Source organism: Engystomops pustulosus, chromosome 11, assembly GCF_040894005.1.
Source record: "Engystomops pustulosus chromosome 11, aEngPut4.maternal, whole genome shotgun sequence".
NCBI lineage: Eukaryota > Metazoa > Chordata > Amphibia > Anura > Leptodactylidae > Engystomops > Engystomops pustulosus.
In genome coordinates this window covers 77753859-77769027 of record NC_092421.1, presented here as the reverse complement: position 1 = coordinate 77769027, position 15169 = coordinate 77753859, and the positions used below count along the sequence as shown (strand labels likewise).

The 15169-nt window shown below is 44.1% G+C and overlaps 1 protein-coding gene across 1 annotated transcript in view; it reads left to right on the top strand.

Moving 5' to 3' along the window:
- The first annotated feature begins 2561 nt into the window (after window positions 1-2561).
- Window positions 2562-15169, top strand: part of LOC140105673 (prominin-1-A-like) — a 57811-nt gene continuing 45203 nt past the window's right edge. The window contains exon 1 of the mRNA XM_072129677.1: window positions 2562-2662. The gene's annotated coding sequence lies outside the window, so the exon portion shown is untranslated. The remainder of the gene's footprint in view (window positions 2663-15169) is intronic.

Genomic DNA, 15169 nt, shown 5'->3' with positions numbered 1-15169 from the left:
TATACTGGAGGGGCAGTGTTCTGGGCTACCTATATACTGGAGGGGCAGTGTTCTGGGCTACCTATATACTGGAGGGGCAGTGTTCTGGGCTACCTATATACTGGAGGGGCAGTGTTCTGGGCTACCTATATACTGGAGGGGCAGCGTTCTGGGCTACCTATATACTGGAGGGGCAGCGTTCTGGGCTACCTATATACTGGAGGGGCAGCGTTCTGGGCTACCTATATACTGGAGGGGCAGCGTTCTGGGCTACCTATATACTGGAGGGGCAGCGTTCTGGGCTACCTATATACTGGAGGGGCAGCGTTCTGGGCTACCTATATACTGGAGGGGCAGTGTTCTGGGCTACCTATATACTGGAGGGGCAGTGTTCTGGGCTACCTATATACTGGAGGGGCAGTGTTCTGGGCTACCTATATACTGGAGGGGCAGTGTTCTGGGCTACCTATATACTGGAGGGGCAGTGTTCTGGGCTACCTATATACTGGAGGGGCAGTGTTCTGGGCTACCTATATACTGGAGGGGCAGTGTTCTGGGCTACCTATATACTGGAGGGGCAGTGTTCTGGGCTACCTATATACTGGAGGGGCAGTGTTCTGGGCTACCTATATACTGGAGGGGCAGTGTTCTGGGCTACCTATATACTGGAGGGGCAGTGTTCTGGGCTACCTATATACTGGAGGGGCAGTGTTCTGGGCTACCTATATACTGGAGGGGCAGTGTTCTGGGCTACCTATATACTGGAGGGGCAGTGTTCTGGGCTACCTATATACTGGAGGGGCAGTGTTCTGGGCTACCTATATACTGGAGGGGCAGTGTTCTGGGCTACCTATATACTGGAGGGGCAGTGTTCTGGGCTACCTATATACTGGAGGGGCAGTGTTCTGGGCTACCTATATACTGGAGGGGCAGTGTTCTGGGCTACCTATATACTGGAGGGGCAGTGTTCTGGGCTACCTATATACTGGAGGGGCAGTGTTCTGGGCTACCTATATACTGGAGGGGCAGTGTTCTGGGCTACCTATATACTGGAGGGGCAGTGTTCTGGGCTACCTATATACTGGAGGGGCAGTGTTCTGGGCTACCTATATACTGGAGGGGCAGTGTTCTGGGCTACCTATATACTGGAGGGGCAGTGTTCTGGGCTACCTATATACTGGAGGGGCAGTGTTCTGGGCTACCTATATACTGGAGGGGCAGTGTTCTGGGCTACCTATATACTGGAGGGGCAGTGTTCTGGGCTATCTATTTACTAAATGTATGCAATGAATACGAAACCAAAACGCTACGCATGGCTGCACTCCGTGTTTTGTCTTGTTACCCACGTGGTGCATCTGGAAAATCGTTTTAGTCTCTGTGGGCTCTGGCATAGGGCCATGTTCACACGCTGCCTTTGAATTACATTCAGATACAAAGTCAACCACAGCAGGGAGGAGTTTTACAGAAAGAGCAATGCATGTTTTGCAAGTAAGGCTGAGGGCGCATTCACACGTTGAGTCGCTTTTTTAATGCGTTTTCGTACACATTCCAAAGGCTTCAGCCCTGATGACATGTTGAAGTAACATTGCGTTTCCATTGCATTTGCTAATATACAATGTTACTTCATTGTGTGATCAAAGCTGAAGCCTTTTGAATGTGTCAAAAACGCAACGCAATGTATCATGTGAACGCACCCCGAGTTCACACCTGGGGGGGAATTTATAATATGATGAAGTCCTTGCCCCTCAGATGCCGCTGGATACATCAGGTGGCTCTGGCTATGAGCCGCAGACAATCCTGAGTGGTGTAGAGTCAGGGCACTTTCACACTATGCGTTGCGTCACGTTTTTTATGCGTTTTTAATGCATTCCAAAGGCTTCAGCCTTGATCACATGCTGAGGTTACATTGCGTTTTTGTAAACGCAGTGGAAATGTAATGTAACCTCAGCATGTGATCAAGGCTGAAGCCAGTGGAATGGGTCAAAAACGCAAAGCACAACGCGACGCAACGCATCGTGTGAATGCGCCCTGAGGCTTTGTTCACATAATATGATTTGAGACATAATCCAAAGACTGTGTCACACGCTGAGGAAACATTGATTTTCCATCGCGATTGCGTATGTTACCTCAACATGAGATCATGAGGGAAGCCATTGGGTTGCATCTCAAAACGCATCATGTGAACGTTGGGGTCCGCTCCTCTCTGACCTGAACAGTAAGGCCGGCGCCACACAGGGCGCTTTGTCTGCGCTTGCAAACGCGCCCACCGGGCAGACAAAGCGCCCTGTGTGGTGCCGGCCTAAGGCTGCGGTCACACGTACCGCTAGGCGCATGTGCATTCGGGCCGAGGACCTCCCCCTGTGCGCTAGCGTCGCGTTATGAACGGACGCCTAGTGGTATGTGTGACCACGGCCTAACTCTGGAGTAGTTGCCCATCAAAACTTGTCTGTTCCCTGATGTAAATGTGTTCAGTCAGATGGAGGCCGGTGTCTCTCTATTACTAGGCCTCGTCATTTATCACCTCATGGATGAAACTAGTTTAGGCCTCATCATTCTCACCTCCATTTTAGGCCCCTGCCGCTCTCCATACCTGAGGGGTTGTGTCTGTCCTCGTTAGCATTGGGGTCACTAATGAAGGCACCTGATTCCCCTCACAGCCAGGATCCATGAAGGACGCGCGTCTGTAAGTGATCTCCTCAGTATTTCACTCATGTTCCTCCATCTTTTCTTTGCTGAGGTGATTTGTATATTAAAATATCCTGAGGAAACTCAGAAATGGCCGATTTCCCTGCAGTTCACGAATCTGCATGAATTTGGTGCGACTAAAGGCCTTTTAAGTGTTCAAGTTACCACACAAAATGAGCCAGTCTCTTCAATATCAAAACTATGGAGAACTAACAAGGTTGTTGTAATGATTGTGATTGTGGGGGAGGGGGGGGTTCTGGTTTTCGCATATTTCTGTCATAATGTGTATTCTTCATTACAGTTTTGGCACACATGTGGTGAAATGCTTTGGGTTAATGTGATTTTAACCAAAAATGCAACAGCAAAGTGAGAGCATGTAGATGCATATACAGGATGAATTAGGCCGCGGTCACACGTACCGCTAGGTCTCCGTCATAACGCGACGCTAGCGCACAGGGGGAGGTCCTCGGCCCGAACGCAGATGCGTTTCCAGGGATTGTTAAGCCGATCGCATGCGTTTCTCTGGAAATGCATGTGCGTTCGGGCCGAGGACCTCCCCCTGTGCGCTAGCGTCGCATTATGAACGGACGTCTAGCAGTACGTGTGACCGCGGCCTCAGGAGTAAAAAGGCAATTTTTTAGACTTAGGGTGAAGACACACTTGGAGTTTTTAGGCCATTTTTGGCCGTTTTTCCGAATTTGCGCAATTAAAAACGGACAAAAACGCATGCGTTTTTAAAAAATGCCACGTGTGTCTTCACCCTTAGGCCGGTGCCTAAGCATTCGTACTTGGTGCGTTTTTGGAAACGCATGTGTTTTTTGCATGTTTACCAAGCGTTTGACTTTTGGCTTTGAGTTTTCAGTGCTTTTGGAAATGCACCAAGTGCGCACCGCGTTTTCTGACTGTAGAGCAATTCTACACCAGATGGGCCCTGGTCCCGAATTGTACGCCACTACAGACAGCCACGGATACATCAGGGTGGTGGCACACGTGGTGTTTTGAACCCTTTTTTGGTCCATTTTTTAAGCAGTCCGGTAAAAGCATCAGTTTTTTCAGAAAACTGACAAAAATGGAAAAAAACTGATGCATTTTTTAACGGACTGCTTAAAAACGGCCCAAAAACAGGTTCAAAATGCCACGTGTGCCACTGGCCTCAGGAGGGACGGACTTGCATCATACGTCTTTGCACGATTTGCAAGATTATGATAACTTTCCCCCATATAGCTCAATCCGGTTTTTTCTTTTTAAATCTGACCAGTACTTTATAACCTTTTATCATTTTAACTTATCAAACTGATTTTGAGATTGTTTTTATGTGACACATTGTAGTATAATTTTGCCGATTGGTCAGGTTTTTCTGGGTTAGCAATGCAACAATTTAGGAAAAAAAAGTGAAAAAAATGTACAATTTTCTGACTTTCAAATGTTCTATTTTTTTTTTTTAGACAAAAAGTCATACCACAATGTTGTTGTTTTTTGTAAAAACCTTTTGCTATCTTTCTATTTCCAGATTTTTTACAAATTTTATAAGGTCTTAAATTGTGTGCACTACCCCCTCCTCCGCTCACGGTGTGCACATGTTGCGGTGTGCTGGATACCCATATACCTAAATACTGGGGGGCATTTTTATCATGTATTTAGCTGCCGTTGTGAATATTTATTGTTAAAATATTGAATATTTTACTTTTTATCACCACTAAGGGTGTTGTGTTAGTGGTTTACAGTGTGTTATCATTAATAAATATAAAGATGCATTATTCCATGTACAGCCGGTTCCCTACTTACGAACACCCGACTTACAGACAACCCCTAGTTCCAAACGGATCTCTGGATGTTGACAATTTACTGTACTTTAGCCCTAGGCTACAATAATCAGCTGTAACAGTTATCACCGGTGTCTGTAATGAAGCTTTATTGATAATCCTGGTTCTTCTAACCATCCAACATGTTTAAAATCCTATTGTCACAGAGACCAATAGGATTCTGCGCATGCGCAGAAGAGCAGGCCCGTGCCTGCGCGGTCACTGCTCCGAAACAGGCGCGGGCCTGCTCTTCTGCGCATGCTCAGATGGCAGGATCGCCGGACGAGGGAGCGGAGCTGCGCGGCGAAGATGGGTGAGTAGGAGGGGTAAAGTGGCTACCGGGGCGTGGAGTAGCCGCCTCGTGTAACCTCAGATGCGACTACTCCACGCCCCAGTAGCCGCATAAGTAAATTTGAATATATGTCTAATAAAAGTTAACAAAAAAGTGTGGGGACGTGAGGATTAGCCCTTAAAAGGGCTATCCTCATGTCCCATTGATCCACCTACCACCCAATCTATCTTTATAGGTAGATTTGTGGTGGTACGTTCCCTTTAATAACCTGGGGACGATAACATATTAGAAACTGCCCTACTCTTGTGTAACACCAATCAGTGGTGTGCGAGTGTTTTGGCTCCTACCACACCTAGACTTTCCTATGAAAACCGGTTTCGGATCAATACCAGTAACGTCAGTCAGATCGAAAGTGAAATTTCATTGTAGTGTGATGGGAAGGAAAAAAATTCTTAGATAAAAAATGTTTAGTAAAGTTTTTTTGGCATTGTTTTCATGGTGGCGTCACGTGGCGAGGTACGAGGAAGAACTAGTTTTGTCTCTTGTTATCTTTTAGTCATCTGTCGCTAAAAATAGATTTTTCCATTTAGCCGCTGACCTCGAAGGAAATTTTAAAATGATCTATCTTCATGCAAAAGAGATGGAGGAAGACTGATGCCTCGTGAAGAAAACTGAGGCTACATGGAGTCTGATGTTGTGTTCATCCTTGTGCGATGCGTTTTTTGGGTGGGTGTCACACTGACGTATTCATTTCAATGGACCCATTCACATGGACATATGTTTCACAGATCAGTGTGGAGGCTGTAGAGAATCCAGAGTAGATCCTATTGTGGCCCATGTTTTTAGCTCAGGTCTTCCCGTGGAAATCTATAGGTGTGCAGAAACAGCGGACGGCACGCGGGGTCATCCATTTGCCGGGTAACACATTCTTGTGACCTCATCAAGAGGTTGGAACAAGGTGGTGACTTCACTTGCCATCTGTGGGTTTTTTTTTTTTTTTTTTTTTTGTGGGTGCGCCAAATAGATGACATATAAACAATTTTTTTGTGTACATATGGCTCATATGCAGATTACATATTGATTCCACATGGACCACAATAATGGACCACAAAAATGGACCACAAGCCCTCGTGTTTAAGGCCTCATGCACACAAAGTTGTTTTGGGACATTTTTTCAGCCCGGGCCATATCAAGGACTACAACATGGCCCTGTGTATTTCTATGGGCTCACACAAAACTGTGGTTTCCATGGTCCTGTGTATGAGCCGCCTACCCGAGCCACAGATATGGAGCTTCCCCCATTAAGGGGTTTTTGGCTTGGACAGTCCTTATCTACTGTGACACACTGACCACAATCGATGGACCATGGGCGCATTGCCCGCGGGCAGACATTAAGCAGCTTTCGTGTGTATGTAGGCAATGTCGGAGTATTTATCTGGCAGTCCTGGGAGATTCCGGCACGTCCCATTCCAAGAAGAGACCAGGCTTACAAAACCCTATCCCAAAGTAGGTGGTCCTATCCTATTTAGGGATTACACCAAGGGTGGGTTCCTATCGTACCAGGTCTTAAATTGGCACATATGGAAACTTGAATGGAGTGGTCCACTTCTTAGTACATTTTGGCACGTTATGTATTGTTGTTTGACATATTTGAGAATTTAGGAAATGTTGTAGAGAGTCTGACTCCATGAGGGGAATTACAACCTCGGAGATCAGGTCAGGCTTTAGTGGTCGGTCCATAACCATGACTTGCAGCTCCAATGACAGCCAGAGCTGTGTCCTCTGGATACCCATCATCTATGTGGGGAATTTGGCAAGGCCACTCCTAATGGTGCAGCTTAGTCAGGTTATATAAAGGGTAGAGTCCGCACCATTGTCTGGGTGTTTTTTGGAAGTTATATTTACAGGATGAGCGGTGTACAGCAGGGATGTCGTGATGCAGAAGGTGTGGCTTACAAACCCGACTAAAGTGGGCGGTGCCATTCAGATAACCGCAGTCTGAAGGCGGGGACAGGGGTGGTAGAAACGAGGGCCTTGTATTTCCCCTTATACCGTAATTGAAGTAATGCAGATCAAGTATTACTATTACTAAATTTTAAAAGTTGTAGCTTTATTTTAAAACCATCTGATCCTAAAGCTCCAAACCCCCTGGATCTGAAACATTTAGGAGACATACTCCTCTTTATTTTTGAAGAATATTAGGACTTTATTTTTAGACCTGTAATGGTCAGGTTACTACCCCACCCATAGCTGCTATGATCCATATGAAGCATCACAGCTTGGCTGCGATATTGTGAGGGACATCTCCGGACCTCTCCCCATGTCTCCATGAATTCACACAGACTCATTACTGCTCACAAAGAAAGTGAGGTCACGTCCCCGAATAGATCAGATCTGAGGATTCGAACAGATCAATAAAGGGCAAACAAATCCAGACGCACCCATGCCGGCCCCGGCAACATCACACAGGTTTAATCTCTGATGTGCAGCTGCTCGGTGCAGGACACAATGGAGAACCTCGGCTGTATTACCAAGCAAGAGGACGGAAAGGTTATAGACTCTCTATATGAAGGCTTATTGTATGAATCATTTATATCAAAAGATAAATATGTTTTGTTTAAAGAGAACTTGTCAATGGGTTTTCACCATAAAACAGTCTTCAACATGTTTCCCATTAATTTTTGTATTATAAAAAACTTGAAATGAAGGAGTTGAGGTAGATGTTGGCCATGACTCGGAGAAGAGAATTCCTGAGAGAGGGGGAATGAGGGAGCTGGGAGAGCTGTTGGATACATGTGATGTGCTGAAGAGAATTCCTGAGAGGGGGGGGGAATGAGGGGGTTGGGTGAAAGTTGGCTGTGTGTGACTTGCTGAAGAGAATTCCTGAAGGTGGGGTGAGAGCTGGGGGAGATGTTTGACTTGTGCGACTTGCTGAAGAGAATTCCTTAGTGGGGGGAAGATGGTTGCTAAGAGACATGTTGTAGAAGAGAAAACGTGCACCTTGTTACTCTTGAGCGAAGACTTCTTTGGGAACCTGTCATTAGGATTAATTGTGAAAACCTAATGACAGGTTCACTTTAAGAGAACCTGTGCTTATGACGATGGAAAACTGAAGCCAGTGTTGGGTATTGTCCCTGGAGAGATGTGTAATCAGACCTTTTGGGTTTTTAGTAGCAGCAGAACTGTTAAATATGGATTTCTATCCCAGGATTGTATTTTCTCTAAGTGCACTGGGGGAGTGTCCTTACACTGCTGCGCTCTGAGCTCTCTGTAGATTCTCTGGTATTGTCCCTGGAGAGATGTGTAACCATACCATGGATTGTGACTTCTACATGATAAGTGTCAGGGAAACTTGTACATGTTTGGCTACAATGTATCCTGATGAGATTCTTGGTATTCACAATAGTATTGATGGTCCATGCTTACGCCTTTGTCAGCCCGCAGTCCACTGTGACTACTTACCTTCTGGTTAGGGTGGTCTTTGGACCCTCAGACATAACTTGGCATTTGGATTTTGGAGCAGATTTTTTTTCTTTCCAAAGCTGAATTTTTGAGGCTAATAATTTGGACTTTTTGAAACCTGTGATTTTCGTACCGGAAAAGTACGGTCAGGATATTACATTTATGATTTCTCCTGCCGTCGGCAACATTGAGGCTTCCTAATAAAATTGTCATCTCCTCCGTGACCGTGTCCATCAGCGAGAACAATGCAAAGAGGAAACTTTTTTTTTACAAGGTGCGACTTCCCCTTTAAATCTTCCTGGTCACTTGCTTTGTGTGTATTGTTAGCTGTGAACTTGAACATTTACAATGGATGGAAGGCGTCAGAAGACGAAGCCTCTACAACTGCTGAGCTACCGGCGACAACACACACAAAGGCAGAACATGTGATTTCAGTAATGACAGGCTTCTAGTAAGGGGGAAGTATTCGAAGGCTTCACCCACACAATGGGGTACGGGCTGGGGGGGGGGCGCGTTGTGTTTATTCTGCTAGGAGTGTTGTAAGATGTATTGTCTGCTCTTCCTTGTGTAGTGTTACTTACCATAACCCACCTGTGTTATTCAGCTGTACAATCACTTCACTTCCTTAACTCCTGTATCAGCAAGCTCAGACATAATAGGGAGGCAATATTGTATAAAGCCGTAATAAGAAACCCTAGTGGGGCCCTAGCGAACCTTGGACCATGTAAAATCACATGGCTGTCATGCAGAGGCAAAAGTCCCAAAGTCCCCCCAAAATATACAGGATTGGAGTAGTAGTACTGTTCAGTGCACATATGCACAAGATAAGAGGAGCAGTGCTGCGTCCATATACTCAGGATAGGAGTAGTAGTACTGTGCTGTGCCCATATATACAGGATAGGAGTAGTAGTACTGTGCTGTGCCCATATATACAGGATAGGATCAATAGTACTGTGCTGTGCTCATATATACAGGATAGGAGTAGTACTGTGCTGTGTCCATATATACAGAATAGGAGTAGTAGTACTGTGCTGTGCCCATATATACAGGATAGGAGTAGTAGTACCGTGCTGTGCCCATATATATACAGGATAGGAGTCGTAGTACTGTGCTGTGCCCATTTATACAGGATAGGAGGAGTAGTACTGTGCTGTGCCTATATATATACAGGATAGGAGTAGTAGTACTGTACTGTGCCCATTTATACAGGATAGGAGGAGTAGTACTGTGCTGTGCCCATAGATATACAGGATAGGAGCAGTAGTACTGTGCTGTGCTCATATATACAGGATAGGAGTAGTAGTACTGTGCTGTGCCCATATATACAGGATAGGAGTAGTAGTACTGTGATGTACCCATATATACAGGAAAGGAGGAGTAGTACTGTGCTGTGCCCATATATACAGGATAGGAGGAGTAGTACCGTGCTGTGCCCATATATACAGGATAGGAGGAGTAGTACCGTGCTGTGCCCATATATACAGGATAGGAGTAGTAATACTGTGCTATGCCCATATATACAGCATAGGAGTAGTAGTACTGCGCTGTGCCCATATATACAGGATAGGAGTAGTAGTACTGCGCTGTTCCCATATATACAGGATAGGAGTAGTAGTACTGTGCTGTGCCCATACATACAGGATAGGAGTAGTAGTACTGTGCTGTGCCCATACATACAGGATAGGGGTAGTAGTACTGTGCTGTGCTCATATATACAGGATAGGAGTAGTACTGTGCTGTGTCCATATATACAGAATAGGAGGAGTAGTACTGTGCTGTGCCCATATATACAGGATTGGAGTAGTAGTACTGTTCAGTGCACATATGCACAAGATAAGAGGAGCAGTGCTGCGTCCATATACTCAGGATAGGAGTCGTAGTACTGTGCTGTGCCCATTTATACAAGATAGGAGGAGTTGTACTGTGCTGTGCCCATATATACAGGATAGGAGTAGTAGTACTGTGCTGTGCCCATATATACAGGATAGGAGTAGTAGTACTGTGCTGTGCCCATATATACAGGATAGGAGTAGTAGTACTGTGCTATGCCCATATATACAGCATAGGAGTAGTAGTACTGTGCTCATATATAAAGGATAGGAGTAGTACTGTGCTGTGTCCATATATACAGAATAGGAGTAGTAGTACTGTGCTGTGCCCATATATACAGGATAGGAGTAGTAGTACCGTGCTGTGCCCATATATATACAGGATAGGAGTCGTAGTACTGTGCTGTGCCCATTTATACAAGATAGGAGGAGTTGTACTGTGCTGTGCCTATATATACAGGATAGGAGTAGTAGTACTGTGCTGTGCCCAAATATACAGGTTAGGAGTAGTAGTACTGTGCTGTGCCCATATATACAGGTTAGGAGGAGTAGTACTGTGCCCTTATATGTAGGATAGGTTCTCACAATTTTGCGTCCAGGAAACCAGGATAGTAAAACTAGAACAGAATAAATACATTCCCTTATAAACTGCTCCACTGCTGCTATTGGTTGGTCACTGCCCTTTTAAGTGTTTTCAATCCCATTTTTTTCATTTCCCACGTGGTCTTGGAAGGATACGTGATACTATATAATGTTATACACATCTTATGGACATTGATGGACGCTGTAATATATACGGTATTATATGTGACATCTCTAATTACTGCTGTGTACATGGCATCCAGGAACTAGAGGGAACAATACCTGCTAATGACCCATTATTATATCCCTGGGTATGTGTGACATCTCATGTTGTCAAGGGAAATGTCTTATGTATCGCACAGCGAGAGTGTCTGCTATAACATAAACTTTAGTCATCAAAGGTCACCTCTCCGATCCAAATGAGTCCAAACCATCCTATTCCCTATAATGGTCCCCTTAGAGTGAGATATTTTGCAGGACTTTGTCATTCATGATTTCTAAGGAAATCTCTGTCACCGATGTGAATCTACCATTAAATGAGAGTGAGTTAAAGGGGTTGTCCATCATTTCATTTCATGCAGGGGTGTCCCTGGAGCCAATCACAGGGTCTTTTGGTAATCTGGATTGCAGCACATAAGAATGCAGCATATTCAGAAGAGTAAACAGATGAGATACAATGTATAACGTTCCCAGTTGCAGTCTTCTATGGCGCTGAAGCGGGCCTATTCTGAATTTGGGATCCACAGTCTCCACGTCAAATTCTGCCCCACTAGTAAGTTCGTGTATTACAGACTGGGTACTGCAAAAAGTCTTGAATATTGTTACACAATAAGATTGTCCAGAAATTTTTAGAGACTTTCCCACTACATTTAAAGGGGTTGTCCGCAGGTTAAAAAACATGGCAGCTTTCTTCTAAAATCAGGCTTGCACCTGACCATGCAACTCCGCTGTATGGAGATGAGTGGAACTGAGCTGCAATACCCGCTCAAACCACGGTCAGATGGTGGAGCTGTTTTTGGAAAGAAGCAGCCATGTTTTTTACTCTACAGACAGGTAGAAAGTTGCTGGTTTTGGGAAATCGTCCTAATGGGTAATCTTAGCAGAATTGTTGCCATTTTGGGGGGTGGAGCTTAAAATGACATTTTCACCCATATAAAGTTGCTACATATGTATGTGGGCTTATCCCCCTCCCCTCCAGGACGTGGGTGTTACCTCCCCTATAGCTCCCCCTCTGCTGCACCTGCAATACAATTACATCTATTGGAGTCATAAATCATAGACCTAAAGTAACTGTCTGTTAATATGGTTAACAATTACATAAAACTGAAGCCAATAAAATCAATTTATGGAGCTAAAATGTATATTCTCTGCACAGAGGAAACTAAAAGAAAAAAACTTCCACCTCTAAATGTCATATTTAATGATTATGCGCCTATAAAGTCAGGACATAGTGAGCTGCCACGTAGCAGCCTATCCCCTGTGCCCTCCACCGCCTGTGTAATTATACATGGGATCTACATTGCAGCAGATGTGGATACCTTACAATGTTGCAAAAATAAATAATTTCCAGGTGTAATGTAAGAATTAAAAAAAAAAAAAAAAAAAAAAATTTTCATTAGTGCTGACTATACAAAAGTGCATTTACTGCAAAACAATGTTATTAGTAGGAGCAGGACTGTGAAGTATGGGTTTATATTAATAATAATCTAGTAATAATAATCTAGTATTATGGCATGATTAAAGGGGTTGTCCGAATTCTGGAGGGGGGATAAAAAGTATTATCCAGCGCTTCCAGTTTTCGGATTTTTTTTTCTTTTAAATAAATTCAGACAACCGCATTAATGGACATCAACCACCATGATGAAAGACTGTATGCAAATGAGCCTGAGGGGCTCCAGGCTCCATTAACACCTATGGCGTTTGGAGCCCCTCAGGCTCATTTGCATACAGTTTTCTCTGTGCATAGAACTACTCCACATACCCTTCCCTCTACTTTTAGTATAATTTGTAGTATTGAACTGCTGACTTGTGAAAAGCACAGCAGTGTGAGGACACTCCCCCAGTGCACTTGGAGAAGATAGAATCCTGGAATATATATCCATATATCGCAGTCCTGCTGCTACTAACGTACATAAAGGTCTGATTACACATCTCTCCAGGGACAATACTCAACACTGGCTGCAGAGAGCACAGACCACAGCAGTGTGAGGACAAAAACCCTAGTGCACTTGGATAAGCTACATTTCGGGAACAGAATTCCACATTTCACAGTCCTGCAGGAATGATTAGACCATAACAATGCTGGAACCAAATTCTAGTGACTGAAGAGGGATCAAATGACCCCCACTGATCAGATCTTCATGACTTATCTGTCAATGTAAAACAGCTTTAAGACCTCCTCCTGGGGACATGTTCACACGATTTCCTACTTTGGAAGCAGCATGACCCCCCCCCCTCCCTCCCAAAAACACAGATACTCCTACACAGCCTATGAATCTGCAGCAGGGAAGGGCTCTGGTAAAACCCCCAGATCCCTTCCAACTGATTAGCATTATTGTAAAAGTTTTTATTTTAAGAAGATTACCATAGTTGCCTGGATCTATGGGTAAGTGTCCCTGGTTTATCATGATGGATTTAGATTTTTGTAATCCTATTCCGTTATTCCCATAAATGAATGAATACATTGACCATTGAGTGTTACCATTCTCCATGTAAAATGTAGTGTTCCCACTGTTTGTTACTAGCAATGTCCTTGTCTGTAGGGACTACCCTTCAGATGTTAGTTTATTTGCGAATTCCCAAGAGGAATAGCAGAGTAACGATTACGGAGTTCTAAAAATAAGATGCTCTACAATTTTAGTTTCATGGAGATTACATATGTTTGTTACCCAAATGGGTCAGAAAAGTTAAGCGGAATAGACAAATGGCTATATGAAACAGCGCCACAAATGTGCACAGGTTGAGTTTGGTATTACATCTCAGTTCCTTAGAATGCGGGGAGGAGCTAGAATCCTATACAGAATTTATGGACCAATGTGGTGCTGATTAAGCCCAGTTCAATCCCTTTTAACTCTTAAAGTGGGTGCCAGATTCTTACCAGGAGCGATGGTTGATTATTAACCGTGGTGTGTAATGTTATACAGACCATTAAGCGTAGGAAAATAAAGACCCCACCCATCAGGACGTGATGAAAGAACCTAGTGATGTATATGTTATTATTGATGACAGGATGTTTCCCCCCCTCCCCTAACCATCCTCATACGATCTATTTATACAATGTCCGCAGCCTGTGTATGTCGTAGTAAGTCGTTGCAGTCATGCAATACCAGATGCAACTCATGGACAGGTGTGGCGCTGTTTCTGATTAAATCGGCAAAATTTTTCTTATCCCGGACAATCCCTTTAAACTGCACGTTGTCTCCTTTGGCTGGTGCTCATGTGAGATGTAACTAGATGATGCTGGGACCCGTGTCGTTCTTTTGATGCTAAACTCCAGATCACACCCAGTCCCCAGCATAAGACTTCTGCTTTATCAATGAGTTTTAAAGGGGTCTTCCAAAAGATAGAACATTCCGACTGATCAGAACCTGACCTATGGGACCTATCCAAGCAGTCACTAAAACTGAGTGCACTATGGGGATGTACCCCTGAAACTCCATTCACTGATGATGGAGGATTGCATGGAAAATCATGGCACGCTCTTTATGACGGTGAATGTGCGACTCCTCAAAGAATCCAGGGCAGGTCCCTTAACTTCCACTTTCGGTCATTGCTGCGCCCCCTGTGACCACAATCATTATGTTACTGGCAATTTCCTTATGTGATGTTATTCTGGGCAATACCAGGAAGTAACCACAGTTATAACCCTATAGGAATTTGCAAAAACTTGTCATCCATCAGAGCCGAACGCAGATTTATGTTCTTTCTTATTTCCTTCTTAATTTTTTTTTCATATTTATTTAATAGAAAAAAAAAAAAATCTATATCATTTTAGGAAACTCTGTTTTGTATATAAACAGTTAGATGTCCCCCAGCTGTGGATTCTAGTCTATTGGTCAAGTGCTCAGAAGTTCTTTGGATTTGAGGAGCTCTGATTTCTGTTTTTTATTTTTTTTTTTTGTGTGCCTAGTGTAATGCTCTATATCACCTGTGGTGGCGCTGCAGGAAAACTGAACACTTGCAGAGGCTTCACCGCTGATCACAGCTGATTGAAGGAATATGAGAAGTATGGGGGGGGGAGACTGTGATTGCCTTACATTTAAGGGGCTATCTAAAGTGAAGAACCCAATGGTGAAATAGAGCAAGCTACCATATAAATATAATTTATTTGGGTATCCCCTCTTCTCCTGTACAGCTCCTTCCTCGGTCATTGATGTTGGCTCACCAGGCTGTGAGCTCTGTCCCTGTGTGAGTGAAGGAGCAGGAGGGAGGAGCTGTACAGAAGCACAAAGGTGGGGGCTGAGAGCTGAGGAGTGAGTGAGCAGCACACAATAGTCTGTGTTTTTTTTTTTTTTTTTTTTTTATGCATCCAAACTTAA